Source organism: Sus scrofa, chromosome 11 (assembly GCF_000003025.6).
Source record: "Sus scrofa isolate TJ Tabasco breed Duroc chromosome 11, Sscrofa11.1, whole genome shotgun sequence".
Classification (NCBI taxonomy): Eukaryota; Metazoa; Chordata; class Mammalia; order Artiodactyla; family Suidae; genus Sus; species Sus scrofa.
This window is the reverse complement of record NC_010453.5, coordinates 46,094,619-46,117,387: the sequence shown is the minus strand read 5'-3', so window position 1 is coordinate 46,117,387 and position 22,769 is coordinate 46,094,619. Positions and strand designations below refer to the sequence as shown.

Sequence of the window (22,769 nt, the reverse complement as noted above, 5' to 3'; positions counted from 1 at the left end):
TTAGCTGCTTTTTCATCATTGTTAATTCTGTATCTAGAATTGAACCTTTAACTAGTCCCTGTAAATCTTTTCTCTAGCATAATTTTTAATAATGTAATCTTGAAAGAAGAGGATTTAAATTAAGCCACTGGAGTTCCCGTTGCAGCTCAGCAGGAACAAGCCCAAATAGTACCCATAAGGATGAGGCTTTGATCCCCAGTCTTGCTCAGTGGGTTAAGGATCCGGCATTGCTGTGGCTATGGTACAGGCCGGCAGCTGTAGCTCTGATTTCACCCCTAGCCTGGGAACTTCCATATGCCGAGGGTGTAGCCCTAAAAAGCAAAAAAAGAAAAGGCCACTGTTCACTGTTACTGCTGACACACAACTTAACACTTTATTTAAAATGATCTTAGTAACCTCCCATATGTTAATTCCTTTTTCCCAAATAAAGACAAAATATTTACTCTTTTTCATGCATTAGGCCATGAAATTTTTTTAAAAAAAATTAAGGCATTTTCGAATTTAAAGCTTGTGTGTGTGTGTGTGTAAAATGAATAATAGATCTTTATGTTATATAGTTAATATGTATATTATGTATTTACGTATGTATGTCTATGTATATAAACAAAGATATATATTAGAGGAAACAGGATATAGAGAATGTAATGAAGTATGCAGTCAGAAAGATTTGGATTCAAAATCACATTCAGGTTCTCCATAGCCATGTGACATGTAGCCGGTCAGCTACCCACTCAGATGTTTCTTCGTCTGTAGCAAGAAAGAATACGTCCTTATAGGACCTTTGGGAGGGCGTGACACAGTTACCAGGCGTGAAAAGTGAATTGCAAAGGTCTGACAGATGGAAGCCTCGAGGAAGGGTGAAATTATATTATTATTAGTGGGAGCAATAACAGTAATAGTGTGTAGTCTAAGTACACAGCAACTAGGAAGTATAATATTACAAGGGTCTCTGCTAATTTTGCAAATGAAGACAGACGAACGAGAAGTTCAATGACTTGTCCAAAGTCATATAATAAGTGGTGACAAGACCACGTTTAGGATTTCAAACTCCCCAAACAGATCTTTTTCTAAGAGTGCCTGTAATGTCTATTACCAATCATATTCTTCCACCCGAACATATATAAGACACTTTTTTCTGGGAGCTCCCGTCATGGCTCAGCGGTTAATGAACCTGAATAGTATCTATGCGGACATGGGCTCGATCTCTGGCCTCGCTCAGTGGGTTAAGGATCCAGCATTGCTGTGAGCTGTGGGGTAGGACACAGACAAGGCACGGATCCCGAGTTGCTGTGGCTGTGGCTGTGATGTAGGTCAGCAGCTGTAGCTCTGATTCGACCCCTAGCCTGGAAACTTCCATATGCTGTGGGTGCAGCCCCCAAGAGACACAAAAAGAAAAACAAAAAAAAAAAAACCAAACTCCCCCCCCCCAAAAAAAAACCACGTTTTCTCTCATTTGTTCAAATATCTGGTTGTGGTAACTTAGTTTCTCCAAAGCCAATGTTAAACTGAGGCATTAAATCAGAGGGGTGGCTGAGATCGTATTTAAGTGCTGGCAATGCCGCTTGCCTTATCCCCAATTCAGTGACAGCACAGCGATTGTGGTTTTGTGGGAGCTAAATCTTAAGATCAAGGATTCCATGTTCTCAGCTTTAAATTAGACTAAATAATGATATGGTTCAATTCTGAAATGAATCATAAGTTCTACAGACATTTTAATCATTTTGTTTTCCTAGTCATTATATATATAACCTGTATATGTGTTATAGTTTTATCTGTTTCTCTTATTTCAAACTATAAAGTTTGACCCTGTGATTATTAAAATCTAGGTGATGCTTACTCCATTTTGAGCTTCTAGAGCAAATCATGGTATTAACGTCTTAAATATAACCATTTTGTGTGCTGTTAATATAATGTGCTTATAACATGAGTATATTTTAAGGTGAATCTTTAAATAGCAGCCTCAAAAACTGGAGCTTCATTTTCAACATAACCTCTCCGATATGCTTTGTTGAAAACATTTGTAAGCCACAATATTTTGTTCTCACTGTGCATATGCCTGCCTTTATTACTGTTACAAAAATTGCATGTGTATCTAGGGAAATGCCAGATTCATTATTCATGTGAGTGTTTTCATTAAACGATTAGTAAAGAATACTGAGCTGTCACTTGGGAAGCCCAGGAATGCCAGGACCCATCAATAGTTAATTAACCATCATTCAAGAAGGAGCATGTGGAGTTCCCATTGTGGCGCAGCGGAAATAAATCCAGTTAGTATCCAGGAGGATGCGGGTTCGATCCCTGGCCTCACTCGGGGGTTGGGTATCCAGCATTGCCGTGAACTGTGGTGGTAGGTCAAAGACATGGGCTTGGATCCCAAGTGGCTGTGGCTGTGGCTGTGATGTAGGTTGGCAGCTATAGCTCTGATTCGACCCCTAGCCTGGGAACTTCCATAAACCACAGGTGTGGCCCTAAAAACCAAAAAAAAAAAAAAAAAAAAAGGGAGTATGTGTGTGTAAACACTGAGAAGAGCTAAAATACTATTAGATGAATCGAAAAAAAATCTTCTACAGAGATCTCTTAATTATAGGTACATTCCAAAACTTAAAATAATGTACTGAGGAAAATTTTATTCTGGGATAAATAATACATAGTCCTTGTTAAAGAGTTTATTTTAAAAATCTATACTTAGGTTTACCTGAAGTTCACTTTCAAGTGAACATGTCTTGCTCTTTTCTTAATTTCTCTTTGATTTTTTTAATGCATATCTCTGTTTCACTATGAATTTCTCTTCCTTTTCTTTTTGCCTTTGGGTCTTGATGCTTTCTGTTAACTCAAAAGCTGCCAAACCAACAAAAACCATTCTAGGATTCTATGATCAATAAAATACTGCATCAGGAAGTTCCCATTGTGGCTCAGTGGTAATGAACCTGACTAGTATCCATGAAGATCGCGGGTTCAACCCCCAGACTCCCTCAGTAGGTTAACCTACTAAGGATCACTCAGTAGGTTAAAGCATTGCTGTGAGCTGGGGAGTAGGTCACAGATGCAACTCGGATCCTGCATTGCTGTGGCTGTGACAGGCTGGTGGCTACAGCTGTGCTTCGACCCTTAGCCTAGAAACCTCCATATGCTGCAGATGTGTCCCTAAAAAATATAAGTAAAATAAAATAATGTATCAGATAATAAGAGGATAGACCATCATCTTGGCATGTACAAGATGCAAGGGTTTCTAAAGACATCTGTGGATCTGTTGCTGGCACTTGCAGACCTTTCCTAAGAGGTGACAAGGATGTCTACAAGTAGAGAGGTGATGAGATCAGGTTCATATGTGCAGTACAGGAGGCACATTTTAAAAGCCCTGTGCAACCAATATGCTGTGGTCTCTCCAATTGAAGCCATGGTTTAGGAAGGGTTCAAAGGCTGGCCTTTTGTCTCATGGGCCACCAGTGCAGGGTCCTGGAAGAGAAGGAAGAAGATAACACAGGAGGGGATTAGGGAAGTCTGATGCTGGAGAGGAACAGAACTGGCCTCGTGCGAGGCCAGCCCTTCCAACAAGATGCTCATCCTCAGGTGAATGTCTCCAACTCCATCTCTTCTTTGTCTCCTTTCCCATTCGGGCTCATAACTTTGCTTCATGCAATCGTCATAGCTTGAATTTTTAATTTGGTGGCTTTTAAAATGACATTAATCTAGTTACATAGCATAAACTTTCATATGCTAATAAATGTTTTCTAAATACTGGCTATTATGCATTTTGCTGGAATTTAAAATGAACCTTTATTCAGTCTTCCATTTAAAAAGTTTTCCTTCGGTTTAAAATGCGGAAGTTGCTAGTCAACATTGCATCCTCCTCAAATGTATTTAGATAATCTTGTCCTTAAATAAGAGAGAGAACGCTGCTTGGTGGCTAGAGCAGCAACCTACGTTCTCCTTGATTTAAATAGATTTTTGAAGTGAGGCTCTTGAAATATGCTTGGCCCAATCATTTCAACTGTTTTTGTTGATTCCCTCACTTTCCCATTTATCAGCTCAGTGTCAGTGAATGCAGATCAGTGGAAAGAACCAACTTTGGAGAAGTCCACAGACAAACTCTTCCGTTCTTGTGTTTCAACTTGTAGAGACACTATCAGGGTCAGAGACCATGTATCTAGTAGTTCTGACAAATCCAAATTTCAGCAATTCATGGAACATCTGTTTTGCTTCGGTCTGGGTTATCTTTTTTTTTTTTTTTTTTCCTCTGATGCTAAAATAGGGTCATTACCTTTAACTACTTGACAAACATAATTATGAAATAAGTGTTTGGAAAAAGAGAGGTACAGGCACATGATTAGAGCAAATTATTATAATTAACTCAACCCCTATGCAAAACAATGATATTTTTCAAATAGGTAAAATTTAGCTCTCTTACTGAGAGCCTCTAGCTTCTGTACCCCTTTCTCTTCTTTTTCTTTAAGTCCCAACACTCATCTGCCTCATTTGTTGATGTGTGTAGACTAATGATCAACTTCCTTCAGACTAAAGTGTAGATGAGTAAGAATCTCAGAAAGAGGGTCCCACTCAGAGGTTAAATGTCTCTTTAACCAGGAACATGCCTTCAACCAAAAGAAGGAAGATCTAGATATGACAGTTCTGGGAAGAGTGAAGTGGAGTGAAGTAGAGGATGGGGAAGCAGATGAAGACATGAAGGAAATGGACCTGTTTTTTTTCTCAGTGTCTGTTTTTGCAGGATTGGTAAATGCATATGCCTGTTTAACTCACACCCGTATCTGAGTATTCCACCTTCTCTGATCTTGATTATACCTCTCAGAGGGGAAAAAAAAAGCCGCATAAATTTGTAGCGTTAGTAGCTTTTGGCTTCGCTTAGCATCCATTCCTAGTATTGGCACCTGTTAAAGGGTAGCCTCTTTACATGGTTCCGTGTCCTGTCGGTGTTGATTACATTTAAGCTAATCAAAACATGGTCTTCCTCCCCCTGCTTTTATTATGTTGCTTGTGTGAAGTCTCCTTCTTCTTAGAGGAAAATGATTTGTGAATTCTGGAAATGGAGAGTCGTATCTTTATTACGCTTTCACTTGGGTGCTCTTTGAAAGAAGACAAGGTCGCAATTTGGATATCCTGTTGTTTTCTTCTGACTATTGCTGGCTCAGACATCATGGTTCTTAATTTAGAAAGCTGCAGCTGATGATCAAAGAAGGGTCAGAAATCTTGGATGTTTTTAGGTTTGGTGTTTTTTTTTTTTTTTCATTTTTCTTATTTTAAAATTCTTGGTCTTTGTTTCTTGATCTCCTCATTTATGACTGCATTAATGTCTTTTAAATTACAGCAGAGACTAGCCCTAGAGATAAAGAAGAAAGAAAACAAAAGAACTCTTATTGACTGCCTACTTTCAGGCAGATTTTATGAAAACTCATATCGTTTTCATTTAGTTTGCCCTATGCTCCCGTTTTTATTGCACAAATAAAGAAACAGAGTTTCCACTTTGGTACAGTGGGTTAAGAATCCAACTGCAGTTGCTCGGGTCATGGTGCAGAGGAGTGGCTTCAATCCTGGGTCTACGCAGTGGGCTAAAGGATCCGGCATTGCCGCAGGTGCACCTGGGGTTCATTCTCTGGTGGGGAGCTTCCATATGCCGTGGGTGTGGCCATAAAAAGCAAAAGAAACAGAAGCCCACAGATGTTTACTGTATCCTCGGAGGTCCTACCGTTGGTGATGTACAAAGCCTATTTTGAAATCCAAGTTTGTCTGACTGTAAACCAGTCAGAAGGAAACTCCTGTTTTTATGTCATGCCTTTAAAATCTCTTAAACCATAACAGTCTAAAATTAGCAGTGTTTTTTTTTTGAGCTTTGAATCCCAATAAGAATGTAACTTTTGGAGTTCCCATTGTGGCCCAGTGGTAATGAACCAGATTAATATCCATGAGGATGCGGGTTTAATCCCTGGCCTCACTCAGTGGGTTAAGGATCTGGCATTGCTGTGAGCTGTGGAGTAGGTCACAGATGCAGCTGGGATCCCACCTAGCTGGGCTGTGGTGTAGGCTGGCAACTGCAGCTCTTATTCAGCCCCTAGCCTGGGAACTTCCATAGGCTGTGGGTGTGGCCCTAAAAAGACCCCCACCCCCCCAAAAAAAAGAAGCTATAGGGAGTTCCCATTGTGGCTTAGCGGGTTAAAGACCTGACATCATGTCTGTCAGTATACGGGTTCCATCCCTGGCCTCCCTTAGTGGGTTAAGGATCTGGAGGTGCAGCTTGGATCCCACGTTGCTTTGGCTGTGGCATAGGCTGGTAGCTGCTGCTCCAATTCTACCCCTAGCCTGGAAACTTCCATATGCAGCAGGTGTAGCCAAGAAAAGGATAAAAAGAAGCTACATTTTTTATTTAACAAGCCTAATGTGTTTGAAACCTTCAAATCCCCACTTCACGTCTTACCAAAGAAATAGCTTTGATTCGAATCTTACATGGATGTCTAGCTCTCTGATGGACTAATGATAGACAGCATGGCTGATGGGTTGCTGCGCTCGGGTAAATTTGAGGGGTATTTGCTCTTTGGCCAGGGAGATAAACACTTTATGTTGTTCCCCTCCTAAGTGAGGTTAGAAAAAGCTCCTGGTTTTGTTAATGAACACAGGTAAAGTCTAAAGGGTATGCTTAGCTTTCGTCAGCCCACCATTCTTGCACGACTAACACAAAAGTTAAAGATAATGATCACTGAGTAACTCAGTCCCTGGGTATTTAATAGCAAGATGGAGACTGTTTACCCTCATGCATAGTCCCTTTTATCTGCTTGGATGGGACAACGTTGGTCCCTCTTTCAATTAAGAAAAGTGTGATCAGTTTTTGATAATCGTTTGATATTTGACCTGTTTTGTGAATTAGCAAATTAAGTCATGTCTTCATTCAGTGAATAATTTAATACATTTATTCAACCCTGTGTTTCATGCTGGGGATACAGGATGACTAGTTCAGAGTACCTTACACCAAGGAGCTAGAATCAAGATACATGAGATGAATTCAAGCACAATGGGATAAAAGCATGAAGGAAAGGCAGGGAAAAAGCACATAAGTTGGTCTGGAATAGATGAGAGTGTTGATGTGTGTAGGGTGTTTGGTTCGTAGTGATCGGTGTGAAGAAAGTGTGGCAGAGAGCTAGGAGATGAAGCTACTTGGGAGGTGGGTAGGAACTTGGTTGTGAAAGATGAATTTATTCTGTAGACAGTGGGGAGGCATCAATAGTTTTTAGATGGGAATGGCATCAACAACTTTGTGCTTTACAGGTGTCAGTCTTAAGGAAGCTGGGTATGGTCGTGCAGGTTGAACACTGCACATCCCAAAGCTTGCCATTTACAGTAAAGTCTATATGGGGATACAGAACAGCAGCGCCTAGCTGCATGCAGCTTCCATGGTTAGACCCAAATATATATTGATGTGGTATAAAGATATATTGATACATAGGAAAGCACCCATTGTTCTCAGTGGTAACGAACTAGACTAGTGTCCATGAGGATGAGGGTTCGATTCCTGCCCTCACTCAGTGGGTTAAGGATCCTGTGTGGCTGTGAGCTGTGGTATAGGTCGCAGACGTAGATCTGGCATTGCTGTGGCTGTGGCATAGGCTGGCAGCTGCAGCTCTGATATGACCCCTAGCCTGGGAACTTGAACTTCCATATGCCATGAGTGTGGCTCTAAACAATATATATATAGATAGATAGATAAATAGATAGAAAGAAAGATAAAGAACTTTATACATAAACATCTTTATATGTATACATATACATCTCTTTCCATATATGTGTATAAATATAAATGTATATACATATGAATACTCTTGTGTCCATACATATAAGACTTTCCAGTATATTGGCTACTCAGAGGGCAGATAGCATGTCCTAGTCCTCCTTGTATCTCCAGAGCTGCTCGCACAGCACCTGACTAGGTACTTTTTTAAATACTAGAACAGCATTGAATAGAATAGACAAAATCACTGATTTCCTGGTGCTTATGTTCTAGTGGAGGGGGTAGGAGGAAACAGACCATAAGCATATAATACCTCTGAAGAAAGTAAGTGCTGTGGAGGGAAGGGAAGCAGGACTTGGGTGCTGGGAAGTGTGGAGGTGGTAGGCAGTTCACATAAGGCATTTAAAGACGTCTCTGAGAGATTATATGTTTGGAGAGACCTAAAGAGGCATGAATGAGGTCAAGTCACAAGGATACCTAAAGGAACTGCACTCCAGGCAGAGGGAATCACAGATTCCTCTAAGGGAGGAATATTCTGGAATGTATAAACTCACTGACCACTAGAGATTGTTAATGAGAATTCCTTAATTTTACAGAAGAAACCAAGCTCCATAAATGCCAACTAGTTATTCTAACATCCATCCCATCCCTAGGGAGAGGGAGTCAGGACTAAATCTCTTCATCCACTCAGGCTCTTCCTTCGAGGCTCTGAGGAAAGTCATCTTTTTCTAAGGGAAACTGCAGTTATTTAACCAAAACAAAAATCAGTGAACACACACAAACAAAAAGTAAATACAAAACAACTTTTTTTTTTTAAATTTCAAAATGTGTGTTTCCTTTGTACATACTTCTTTTTGGTCTGGGTTCTTGAAATCTAATTTTGTATCCCTTGATAAGTCAAAAGTATTTATTATCCTAGAAAGGTTTTTTTTTTTTTTAATGTACATTATCACTAATGGTTCCATTAGTACTTTTTCCCTGAAAATCATGCAACTGTAGTGTAAGTGAGAGCTTATCCTCAGAATTTTTTGTGCATGAATCTTTTTGGTGATTAAAAAGTCATATAAAATAAAAGTTTCCGTCTATGAAAACTACTAAACAGATGTTGCGGTTTTAAGAGTGATTTATGTCTCATCTCTGTGGTAGGCATTTTATAGTCTATGTATAATGCTGCACGGTGGGTTTGACCTCCCCCCAACCCCAACTGAACTGAACATCTTCTTTTGATATACTATGGATATAAACAGATTATTTGTTTGGCTCTCCTAACCACTTGGAAATTGTTAACTGAATGTTGATTTATTTTTTAAACTGCCATGCCTCATTCTAATGGGAATTAATTACTCCTTGGTGATCAATTTCAAAATAAATAGGAATCAAACTTTTTAAAGGCAAACCTCTTATTTTTTATTTTTTAATTAGGGAATTCCAAAGTTACATCATAGATAGAATGGATGAGCTACTTTGAGAGTGGCTGTGTATTTTTGCTAGTTTTATATATTTTTTAAAAAATTTAGTGCTAGTAATTACTGAGATGACTCACAATTTAACATCTAGTAATATTTCATGTGACCGTACAGCATACACAAAACTGATTTCAAGTATTAACTGCCACTTGCTTGACGTACCTCCCCATGTGAGATCTTCGTGTAGCTTTTTTCTTGCTTTGTGTCCTACCAAAAATCGCATTGTAAATTCATGTATACCATTTATATTTCTCGTGCATATATTCGTAATGAGTGTGACTAGGGAGTATAGGTAGTCATTTCTCATGCATTTTTGATGTGTGTTGACACAGATACTCAGTGATGATGTTGAAATATTAATAAGTTTCTCTACAAGTTCCCAGAACTATTCATCATTCTTTCATTTAATAATATAGTTGGAGAGAGTACACAAGATAGAAAACCACACTGTAATATATTTGGAATTAACTCCATTCACCAGGATATAATCTCTTCCATTTTCAGTCGAATGTTCTAGACACTCTCTCCTCTTATTACTCCTCATGAGTTATAGCCATTGTACCATAATTTTCCTTCACTTTATAGCACTCTCTGACACTTGAAACTCATTGAATACATTTACTTACATGCATCAAATGAAAGTAGGAAATTGAAGGGTATGCTTTCATGGAGAATCTGCTGCTGTATAGAAAAAGATGACATTGAAAAAGATAGCTTGGAAGAGTGAATCTTAGGTTGACGTTTTACCATGTTAATTGTGCCATCTATTTCTACAATCACAAAGTTGAGGGTCTCCACCCAATTGAAATCTCGTCCATCACACATTATGGCTTATTCTAAAAATTAAAGCCCCAACCATGTGCAATTAGTGTAGTAAAAATGCCATCAAGTTTTGATACTATTTCTGGTTAATCTTCTGAAAAATTATTCACATGGGGGAAAGAATTCCAAACTTTAAATTATAAAATAAAATTGATTCCGTCAATTAATTCTGTCGAAGTATAGTTTAAAAGTTATCTGATAAATCGTGAGTGTTATGTCTACTGATGGAAAAGAAAATCTACTATATAAAAACTGAAGTTTTGAATTCATTTACAAGTAATTATATATTCTTAGCTAAAATGATCATTCTCTCAACCTAATGTTTAATATTAGACTGAGACAAATAATATTTCTAGGTACAATTTTGCATCATTTTTGATCATTTGAATTCAGTTTTATCTATTTATCTTCCTATCTACATATCCTTTCAAGTACTGATTAATGTTACTTTTGGTTGCAAATAACAATAAACCTTGCTAGAGAACTTAAACATGGAGTTATTTTTCTGGTTAAACAAGAAGACTGGAGTAAGCAAGACAGGTTGGTAGAGCATCCTCTGGTTTCTTTTCCTGTTTTGTTGTCCTTCAGTTGTTGGCTTGCTTTTCTGTGTCTCTGTGATATCTGTTGCCTCTCCAGATATCCTGCACTTGTAATTGTCAGAGGAGAAGTAAAAGCAAAGCGAACAAGCCAGAGGAATATACCAATCTACTCTGTGACTTAAAAAGCTTTCCCAAGAGACCCACCGTATGACTTCTGCTTATATATCTCATTGGCCAAAACTGGTTTAGATGTTTCTAATTGGAGTATGGCTAAGGAAAAGCAAAATGCGAACAAGACTTATTCATTTAACCAGTAATGTCTGCCACCAAACTTAAAGTTTAATTTAATACTTAAGAAAAATATGGCACCACCCCAAATTCAATATGAAGGTTCTTTTTTCTATTATTGTCACTATAATGTTTTGTAAACCCATCATCCCAAAACTCAGTGGCACACTACCTTAAAACATTTACTTCTCTCTCATGCATCATCCAGTCATTTGGAGCAGCTCTGCAGGTTGTTGGAGCAGCACTGTTCACTCACTTTTCTAAACCCAAAGGACAATCCAGGGCATGTTTGTCTCACAGCGGTAGCTAGAGCACAAGAGGGCAAGCCATATCATGAAAACAAATTTTAAGCCTCCGTGCAAGTCATTCAACTGCCAGCGTCCCATTGGCCAAAGCAAGTCACATGACCAAACCCAGCATCAGTGGGATGGGCAAATACATGCCCTTCCTGGAGATTCAAAGCTTTAGGAGAGTGATGACTAATGTATTGATCTTGGGGGTGGGGGTGAAATGGCTGTTGTTTACAGAAGCAGTTGGAATTAATTTATGTGGATTTGAAATTTCATTTTCTTTCTTTTTTTTTTCCTTTTAAGGGCCACACCTGTGACATGTGAAAGTTTCCAGGCTAGGGGTGGAATCACAGCTGTAGCTGCCATCCTATACCACAGCCACAGCAACATGGGACTTGAGCTGCATCTGCCACCTGCACCACAGGTCACGGCAACACCGGATCCTTGAGCCACTGAACGAAGTCAGGCATCAAACCTGAATCCTCATGGATCCTAGTCAGGTTCATTACTGTTGAGCCATGACGGGAGCTCCTGAAATGCTGTTTTCTAAGTTTAGGAAATTTTAGTCATGTTTTCATGAAATTTCTAGATGGCCCTTGTGGATCTCATAAATTGTTCTTTCTGTACCTACTTAGTGATGTATTTTTAAAAAATCAATAATTACAAGTACATTTTTAAATTTTTTCATCTTCTGCCTTTTTCTAGGGCCACACCCATGGCATATGGAAGTTCCCAGGCTAGGGGTCAAGTCAGAGCTGTAGCCACTGGCCTACACCACAGCCACAGCAACTCAGGATCCGAGCTGAGTCTGCGACCTATACCACAGCTCATGGCAACGCCAGATCCTCAACCACTGAGCAAGGCCAGGGGTTGAACCCACAACCTCGTGGTTCCTAGTCAGAGTTATTAACCACTGAGTCACCATGGGAACTCTACAAGTACAATTTTTGAGTCTTGATGTGTGGATTTGATCATGTAAAAACTCTTACCCCAGGGTTTATCGTCTCACTTTTTTTTTTTTTTTTTTTTTTTTGCCAAGTGTAATAGAGTGGTGTTACAAAAGTGGTATAACAAAAATGTGGCACTTACCAAGAGGCTGATTCCAGCTGAATGAGCAAAATCTGTGAAATGGAATTATGTTCAATCTCTACACTCAAATTAACACTGATTAACCTTTTATGGTGCACAAAATGACAAAAAGTAACTCAGCTAACGTGGCTTTCCCCTTGATTTCTGAAATTAGATAGCTATGGGCTGTTATAGTGACAACATACAAAATGTAAAATCGAAGCTATTATACAAATAATTGGAGATAAAATCTTTGAGCTAAAATTTCATGACCTTTCAGAAGAAAAAAAAATGTGTTTTGGTCATCATTTCTACATCTATTCTCTGCTTTGTTCTGTATGTGTAATCATTATTCCAAATGAGAAAAAACATGGAATTGATTCTTGTAGTTTCCATTTTCTAAGGAAAATAATAAAACTCATTTTAAGTTGTACCTTTAGAAAAGCTTTTCCTATATATGATAATAAAATGCGAACAAGGAAATCAATTAGAAAAAAATAAATGGTGTTCTTATAACCAAGAGATTAGAGTATCTTGTTGTCAGCTTGTATTGAGTAGATTATTTTATGAAGTTAAAATATTAATTTTTCACTCTAGCTTTTTTCTCTTTATTTAATTATTCAGTGAATTTTATTACATTTACAATTGTACAATGATCATCACAACCCAGTTTTATAGCATTTCCATCCCAAACCCTCAGTGCATCTCCCCACCCTCCAACCTGCCTCATTTGGAAACCATAAGTTTTTCAAAGTCTGTGAGTCAGTATTTGTTATGCAAAGAAGTTCATTGTGTCCTTTTTTTATATTACACATGTCAGTGAAAACCTATGATGTTGGTGTCTCACTGTCTGACTGACTTCACTTAGCATGATAATTTCTAGGTCCATCCATGTTGCTGCAAAGGCTGTTATTTCTTTCCTTTTAATGGCTGAGTAATATTCCACATCTTCTTGATCCACTCCTCAGTCGATGGACATTTAGGTTGTTTCCATGTCTTGGCTATTGAAAATAGTGCTGCAATGAACATTAGAGTACATATATCTTTTCGAGACATGGTTTTCTCTTGATAGATGCCCAGGAGTGGGATTGCTGGATCAAATGGTGGTTCTATTTTTGGTTTTCTAGGAAATCGCCATACTGTTTTCCATAGTGGTTGCACCAATTTACATTCCTACCAACAGTATGATAGGGTTCCCTTTTCTCCACACCCTCTCCAGCATTTACCGTTTGTAGATTTTTTGATGATGGCCATTCTGGCTGGTGTAAGGTAGTACCTCATAGTGGTTTTGATTTGCATTTCTCTAATAATGAGTGATGTTGAACATCTTTTCATGTGTTTTTTTTGTCCATCTCTGTGTTTTCTTTGGAGAACAACCCCATCAAAAAATGGGCGGAAGATCTAAACAGTTCTCCACTCTAGCTTATTTATGAGGCTTATTATTCAAGTAAAGTCAATAGACAGTAAATGTTTTATGATGTGAGACTGTCCAGCAAAATTAGAAATTTTCAAGAAAACAAACAAAACAGTTGTTGAATTAACAGCTTACTAAAATCAGCAAGGTTTTTAAAAATATATTTATAGTCTTGGCTTTTTACATTTTTTACCCGAGCTTCCATATCAACAGCTACTTTGAAACAAATGCGGGATTTCACAGATCTTGTTGTGTATTTCTTTAAAAGAGCAAGATTATCCTAATGTTTTAAAAGGGACTGCATGGGAGAAAAGGGAACCCTCTTTCACTGTTGATAGGAATGTAAACTGGTGCAGCCACTATGGACAACACTATGGAGTTTCCTTAAAAGCTAAAAATCAACTTCTCATATGATCCAGCAATCCCACTCCTGGACACATGTCTGGGAAAAACCCTAATTGGAAAATATACCTGTACCCTAATGTTTACAGCAGTAGTATTCACAATAACCAAGGCTAGGAAACAACCTAAATGTCCATCGACAGATGAATGGTTAAAGAAGATGTGGTACATTTGCATAATGGAATGGTACTCAGCCATAAGGAATAAGGAAGTAATTCCATTTGCAGCAACACAGATGGACCTAAACTTTATCATACTGGGTGGAGAAAGTCAGAGAAAGGCAAATACCATGTGATATCACTTATATGTGGACTCTCAAACATGATACAGTTGAATGTATCTGCAACACAGAAACTATGCTCACAGACACAGAAAACAAACTTGTGGTTACCAGAGTGGAAAGGGGTAGGGGAGGGTTGTTAAGAGTTTCGGTTACAAGAAACAAACAAACAAAAAGAGTTAAACAGCAGAGAAAAGTTGCTTGTGCCTAAATATCTGATTCAGTTTCCATGAGTAAGTTCTGAGGTCCCGAGCTGATTATGGCTCTTGCTTGTCATAGAGAAGTATAAGGGCAGTAGAGTAAAAGTAACGGCTATCCCCTTAAAGTCTTGCAGACTAAATAAAATGGCCTCACTATAAAAAAAAATGCATGATAAATTATTAGTCATGAGAATGAGTAACAAGTTGGTCACATGCCCAAAAAACCAGGAAGACTATGTCGGAAGTTATTGAAGCAATTCAGACGTGAGCACCTCTGGGCTTGGGCCAGGGCTCCAGTTGTAGCTTTTGAACAGTAACAAAACCCCTAAGTGTTGTATTAAAAATGTAGTGCTTTATAAGTATCAGGTTTTTTTTATTATTATGTATCTCACAATGTCCCTTAATAGAACAGAAAGTGAATTATCTCATTTTATGGATGAGAAAAATAAGACTCAGGAAAGTTGGATACTTAGCAGGCATCATGGAACTAATAAAGAGTGATGCTAATGAGGCCTAACAGATACAATTTTCTACTACTTGTTAATGTTCCTTCCTGCATTCTGTCTTGAAGGAAAAGGATTGATGATCTATATTTTAAAGGAATAATTGTTAGTTTTGGTAATAACTAGGTTCTAAAGAATAAAATAAAGGCAGAAGAAATGGCCATGCCTTTGAACTGAATAATGTAATTGAGTGGAGTGGGCGGAGTTTGATGAAATGGCAAAACTTAAAATTGGAGCCATCCTGTTGGAATTTTGAGATCTAGAACTGGACTGATTAGAGAAAACTGGAAATGTAGAAAGATAGTCATTGGTCTAAGAATGACATTGAGGAGAAAAAAAACAAAAAAAACAAAAAAAGGAGTTCCCGTCACGGCTTAGTGGTTAACGAACCCAACTAGTATCCATGAGGACTCGAGTTCAATCCCTGGTCTTCTCAGTGGGTTAAGGATTCAGCATTAACATGAGCTGTGGTGTAGGTCACAGACTCAGTTCAGATCCCACATTGCTGTGGCTGTGGTGTAGACCGTCAGCTACAGCTCTGATTGGACCCCTAGCTTGGGAACCTCCATATGCCGAGGGTGCAGTCCTAAAAAGACAAAAAAAAAAAAAAAAAAAAAAAAAAAAGAGTGATATTGAGGTTTAAACACACTTATTTTAAAAATTCAGTTCAAAGGGTTTAATAATTGTATATGCATTTGTTCCTTTGTCCCTTGGTATCCATGGGGGTTGGTTTCAGGACCCTTGCAGACACCCAAATCCAATGAGACTCAAGTCCCTTATAAAAATGGCTTAGTATTGGTGTATAATCTATATAACCTCCTCCTTTATACTTACTTTAAATCATCTCTAGATTACTTACAATACTAATACAATGTAAATGTAATTTAAATATTTGTAAATACAGTGTAAACGTTATAGTTACCAGCTCCTGGTGAATTCAAATTTTGCTTTTTGGAACTTTTGGGAATTTTTATTTTTGTTTAGTATTTTCAATGCATGATTGGTTGAACCTACAAATGTGAAAGCCACGGATAGGGTGGGGGTGAGGTGGGGGTTGACTGTATGCGTACATCTGTAATGTAACCCAAATCAAGATATAGAACATTTTCATCACCCCAAAAGTTGCCTTCGTCCCCCTGGCGCCTCCAGTAAATTCACTGCCTCCTCCCAACCCCCAACTAACCACTTTCTGATGTCTGTCGTTATGGGTGAGTCCTAGACTGTCATTTATGTCATCATATACCATGTATTCTTTTGTTCTCAGTTGTCTTTCACTCGATGTGATGTTTTGAAGATTTTGCATATTGTTACATTGCTGGATAGTATTCCATTACATGGACATCTAGAATTTGTTTATTCTTTTACTTACTGATGAACGTTTGGGTTGTTTCCAGTTTGGGGTTGTTCCATTAAGGCTGTATGAACATTTTGTGCAACTCTTCTGCAGATAACATGTTTTCATTTCTCCTAGATAGCTACCTAGGAGAGGAATTGCTGGGTCAAGGGACCATATATGTTTACAAGAAACTACCCTGCCCTTTTCCAAAGTAGTTGTATCCTTTTACATTCCCACCAGCAGCGTGCAGCAGGAGTTCCAGTTACTCCTCATCTCTAACTACGTTTGGTGTTCATAGTGTTTTCTTTTTAGGGCATTCTCCTGATTGCTTCATCTTTAAAATAAAATCTATTCCCAGTGCAGAACCCGATGTCAGGGACCCAGTTTTGGAGGAGGACCTGCAATCAGGAGACAGATGAAGGGAGCAAAGTTAAAGGAATAGAGAGGTGGAGAGAAGCATCAACAATGCAGGGAAGAGTGATGCCCAGCCAGGTCCTATCTCTCTGAGGTTTCAGGAGAAGGAAAAAGGAGAAGTCTAATCAACTTAGCTAAACATGAACTAGAGACAGTACAGAGACAGTACAACTTACTGAGTTGCGAAAAGGACACAGAAGTCTGGATACAGCAGTTAGAGGAAGTAATCTCGAGTGCTGAAGGGGTAGGAGGCTATGATTCCAAGAAGCAAATGTAGACACGTGACCGTGAGGGAGATGCAAAGAATAAGATGACAGCCAGCGAAGTGATGCTCATTTGTAGAGACTAGAGGTGGACCAAGAGTGAAAAGAAAGCTTGGGAGAGTTATTCAAATAATATTTTGTTGGGGGGGGGGTAAAAACTTTAACTATAACATGGTTTTATCCAAATATATAAAATAAACTTGATTATCTGATAATTATCCGGGTAAATCAACATAGGTAGCAATTAGGATTTTTTTTTTCCCCTTTTTATGGTCACACCTATAGCATATGGAAGTTTCCAGGCCAGGGATTGAATCAGAGCTGCGGTTGGGGCCTGTGTCACAGTCACAGCAACACCAGATCTGAGCCGCATCTGTGACCTACCTCGCAACTTGCAGCAACGCCGTATCCTTAACCCACTGAGTAAGGCCAGAGATGGAACCCACGTCCTCACAGAGACAGCGTTGGGTCTTTACCCCACTGAGCCACAGTGGGAACTCTACAATTAGGAATTTTTATCCATTCAAAATACACCTCCTAAAGACACGGTATATGCCTGAGCCGTTTGTATCTCCTCCTTTCCATTTTCATTCTCGGTACATCTTTGTCTTCTTATCCACTTGAACTTTGAAATTCTCCTGCCTTTGATCTCTTACCTTCACACATGAATAAGTATTTGTAAGCTTTAAACCCAAAATGTAGGTTGGGTCTTTGTTCATTCCAATGAGAAAATATGGAGCTTTTCTTTTAGTAATAGCCCTTCCACTTGCTAGCTCCACAGTACTTTACAACTCTCCAGCCTTCCCATTTCTTATTGATTAGAGATAGGGAGAAGCTCTTAGAAACTTTCCAGACTTCTGTGCTTGTAAAGTGCCCAGGAACTAGAGTTACCTCTTTATGTTGCCTAATTAAAATCATAAAGTCAAAATTGCAAATAAAACATTACTGATAAACATTGCTGATTCATCCAGATTCTCCTACCAGCTCTTTTGAATGACTGCATTGTTCTGCATAATAAGACAACAAGCATCAGAAGGGCAATGCTTCGTTCTTCTACCTCATTCAGTGCTTATTAAACACTTGCCATGTGTAAAGACATCATGCTTTGCTCTGTGGAGGAGACAAACAGAGAATGTCCTTTTTAGCATGCCCAGAGTGGTTTCATTTTTCTTCCGCCATAATCCCTACAGTATTTGTATTCAAAGAAAATTTCCAGTGAATTTAGTTCTTCCATGCATTGCAGTAATTTCTGTTAGCTTTCATGGAAGCTCACATTTCTTGAGCATCAAATATATGCCAGAAATCATCAGTCATTGAGGAAGGTCTGCATGGGTCAGGCAAACCCATCTTTATCACAGGGGGAAAAGAAAGATTCATGATAGTTTCAAATGTCTTCCAATTTAGAGGGAAAAAAGCATCAGTCCTCCCTTTTTAGCAAATCTGATCCTTGTTAAAACCCAGTATTTGTTGATTTTGAAACCAGTTAAAAGAGAGAGAGCAGAGCAGTAATAACTGGGCTCCCAGTGGAAGTTCGAAATTCAAAGATGCATATTAGGCGGTGTGGAGAACAGAGTCAGTAAGCAGTCTAATACATTTGCTAATCTAATGGTTTCTTAATTTTTTGGGCTAGTTTCAAAGCAGGTAAACCCTGCATGAGAAAATTTAAAGATTTCTTCATGATCCTTTAATACATGATATTTAATACAATACCCTTTAAAGAAAAATATAGGGAACTGAAGATGGTGCAAAGGTCAGAATGATACCCTGACAGCTTGGAAGAGTTAAAGTTCTTTGAAATTGCAAAGGGGAACGTGCAGGTGTTTTCAAAGTTACCTTTAAATACATTGAACATTATCAGATAGCAGAGTTAAACTGTTTCAACTGGGATATATATACAATGAGGACTCTGTATATATACATGTATTTTCTTTACTAAAAATATATTCATAGGTGTATATAATTACGTACTTGCATTCTTTTAAAAAATGCTATTCCAGGATATTGCAAAGATACACATTTTTAAAGGGGGCTTGAGTGGCTGCAGTGGATCTAGAACACGTCACCTCACCTCTATAGATCTTCCTTTTTTTCTAACCAGAAAACAAGGGGTTTGGACCGAATTATCTCTCAAGTCCCATTGAGATCTCTTAGGTCCTGAGTCAATGATTTATTAACATATTTAATGATAATAGATGATTTATAGAATAAAAAGTATCAAAAACTTTCTTTACATATGAAAAATATTAGTCATGAAAATAATGGTTGTTTAGGAAAGGCATCCTAATCAAAGAAATCCACTCACATCGTGTCCCCAGGCTTATTCTGCTCTTGTGGGTTAACAAAAGGAGTTTATAGTTCAAAAGTCTATGAACTATAAACTCATAGAGCGAACAGGTGAGCATCTGGTGTCAGAAAAGTTCCTTTGATGCTGCTTTTCAAGATGGTACCTATAGAATAAGAAATTTTAAATGTTTTAAGGTTCACTGTAATGAATTTCACTTCTTTTTAAAATTGCAATTATGACGTAATCACGTTAAAGAGGTGCCAACCAACTTTTTTTAATAAATTTAGAGCCTATCATTGCCTTAATTGGTACTGCCATTATTATCCTATTTTAGGGGCAAATTGCAAAACAGATCGATGCCATCTCTGTTCATACAGTTTCGGAATTCTATTTAAACAATTTCAACGTTAATTCTTGAGGTGGTGAATGCAAGAACTTGGCACAGTGCTTGTAATGTAGTAAAACCCCAATAAATGCTAGTTGTTGCTGCTTCCTGCTATGACTCTTTTTATTATATTTCGTTGGTTATAAAGGTTGTCACTTTGCACAGATTCTTTTGAAATTCATGTCTACAGATGTCCACTCACATAAACGTGCACAGCTGAGTACATTACTAAAGCACCCATGTGCCAGACTCAATTAAATGTCAGATGAGTCAGGCACATGTGTTTAACATGTGACTTCCCCATGGCCTAGCAGTCAGTGGCATCAAGGGAATCTTCATAGCATGTGTGGCCAAGATAATATATTAGAAATCATTTTGATTCTTATTTTCTAACTCTAAAAATAATGATAAACAATATACACTTTCATTTGATGTTTTTATTAACTGTTTTTTTGTTACTGTTTTTTGTTTTCTTCATGTTAGTTTATTAACTAACTTTAAAACATAAATTTTTCAGACTTCTGGGTCACTGTTTTATTATTAGGATACAACATGGACTTTTTTTTTTTTTTTGCCTTTTTTTTTTTTGGGCTGAACCCACAGCACATGGAAGCTTCCACGCTAGGGGTCGAATCAAAGCTACAGCTGCTGGCCTATGCCATAGCTCACATCAACACCAGATCTTTAACCCACTGAGTGAGGCCAGGGATCGAACCCACAACCTCATGGTTCCTAGTTGGATTCATTTTCGTTGTGCAGCAGTGGGAACTCCCACAACATGTACATTGTTATGTATGCAGATGGTTAAGTTTACAGGGATGAACACACTCTTATGACCTTCATATAGATCAAAATATAGAATATTTGGAATACCTCAGAAGATTCCTTATGGCCTTCCACCCAGTACAAATTTTTAATTATTTGTGTACTTCTCCACCCTGTGAAAATAGACATTCCATTAGAATATGGAAGAGGATTCTGAGATGACAAAATGGCCTGTTAAACATTCTAACTATGAATTGCAGTGGTTCCAGATTCTGTTATGTCTCTAATTGAAACGAAACTCAAGGTAATTTGGATGCTGCCATTGATCTTAGAAAAATCCTGGAGTTCCCGTCGTGGTGCAGTGGTTAACAAATCTGACTAGGAACCATGAGGTTGCGGGTTCGGTTCCTGCCCTTGCTCAGTGGGTTAACGATCCGGCATTGCCGTGAGCTGTGGTGTAGGTTGCAGATTTGGCTCGGATCCCGCGTTGCTGTGGCTTTGGCACGGTGGCTACAGCTCTGATTCGACCCCTAGCCTTGGAACCTCTATATGCTGTGGGAGTGGCCTTAGAAATGACAACAAGACAAAAAGAATTTCCATTCATAAAATAAATTTATTATAGCTACATATTGCTTTTATCTTTTTTGTGCTTTGAGATTCTGAGTTCAATTTCACTGTAAAAGGCTTCTTGTAGAACTAGCAGTTTTCATCTAAGATGTGGATACAAATTCATGGGTTTAGGACTCACGGTATACTGTCATCAGTTAAAAGAGTGGCGTTGCAGCTAACTGTCCGGAAATATCACTTAGCCTGCTGTCTGTCCCATAGCCATAATGAGCGACCTTCAAAATTTGGGCATATTTATGTCTATTTTCTTGCGTCTGTTTGACTGTGTATATAAATATGAGAATTACATGTCTATGAACATTGGGAGAAAAGGAATTAAAAACAGCTGATTTAGGTCAATGGCTTACCATATTTAGTGCCTATCAACTAAGACAGCATATTTGGGGGATATTTTTTGAGACTGCTCCAGCATGATCCGGTGAACTAGATTCCTGTTTTGATGACTCTTCTTTGGTCCACAAGGATCGTAATCCCAGAACTGTAGCCATGACATTTGATCTGACAAGACTGAATATTCTATTTCTTTCTTTGTTCCCATTTCAAAAGAAATTATGCCATAATTTATGTGAATAGATCTTGTATAGTGTAATTGAAAAACTAATGACCAGGCAAACAAATCAAGGTACAAGAAAAATAATGCAACAACACTTAGATAAAGCTAAGCAACTATTAATACTTAGATATGCAGAGCATGAGATTCTGCATAATAAATACAAGGAGGATGCTGCTGCCATCCACATGTATTTAAAGGCCACTTCTATAATAAGGCTTTATTCTAGGAGAATAGCCGCAAAGTATTGTCCTTAAAGAAGACAATGATTTTTTCTTGACCTGACAGCTTATTTAGAATGACAGACAGGTGATGTAGCAGGAAAAAAAAAATGTCAATTCAGTGAGGAAGTATGACAGATTGCATTGAAATTCTGCTATAGTGTTACTTATAGAAAAATACTCTTTTAACTGCATCATTAGATAGCAGTGTAATAATGATCTGTAGATTTCATTACATCTAAGTAGACACATATACACTTGCCTAACCCAATCTAGTAAACATCTCTACTCTGTCTTTATAAAAAGTGTGGGTTGCCAGAAAAGAAATGCATGACTTGGAGGACAGACTTGTGGTTGCCGGGGGGCGGGGGGGGGGAAGGGATTGGGATGGATTGGGAGTTTGGGGTTAATAGATGCAAACTATTGCATTTGGAGATAAGCAGTGAGATCCTGCTGTATAGCACAGAGAACTATATCTAGTCACTTGATGGAGGAAAATGTGAGAAAAAGAACGTATATATATGTGTGTGTGTGTGTGTGACTGGGTCACTTTGCTGTACAATAGAAAATTGACAGAACACTGTAAACCAACTGTAATGGAAAATTTTAAAAAGTGTAGGTTGCGCATACCTACTCACTTCATCATATTTTGAGTCCATTTAATTTCCAGATGACTTTAAGGAAATAAAAGAAGTTCTAAGAAGCTTTTGTAGTGATCCCGAGAGGAATGCCGAAGAATTTTTTAAATAATTTATTTCTGGTGAATTTGAAATGCAGACCATGTTTTCCAAGGGGTGGTTCCCCTTTTCATCAACAATTTCAAGCTCAGAATAGAAAAATGTTCCTTTCACTCAATGTGTTAGTTTTATTCTTAGATGAATAGAAGGGATGTTCATGGAAGGAGTTCGGTTAGTGGGAGC

The 22,769-nt window shown here is 38.2% G+C and overlaps 1 protein-coding gene across 16 annotated transcripts in view; it reads left to right on the top strand.

Moving 5' to 3' along the window:
• KLF12 (Kruppel like factor 12) overlaps positions 1–22,769 on the top strand; it is a 674,377-nt gene that overhangs the window by 538,085 nt on the left and 113,523 nt on the right.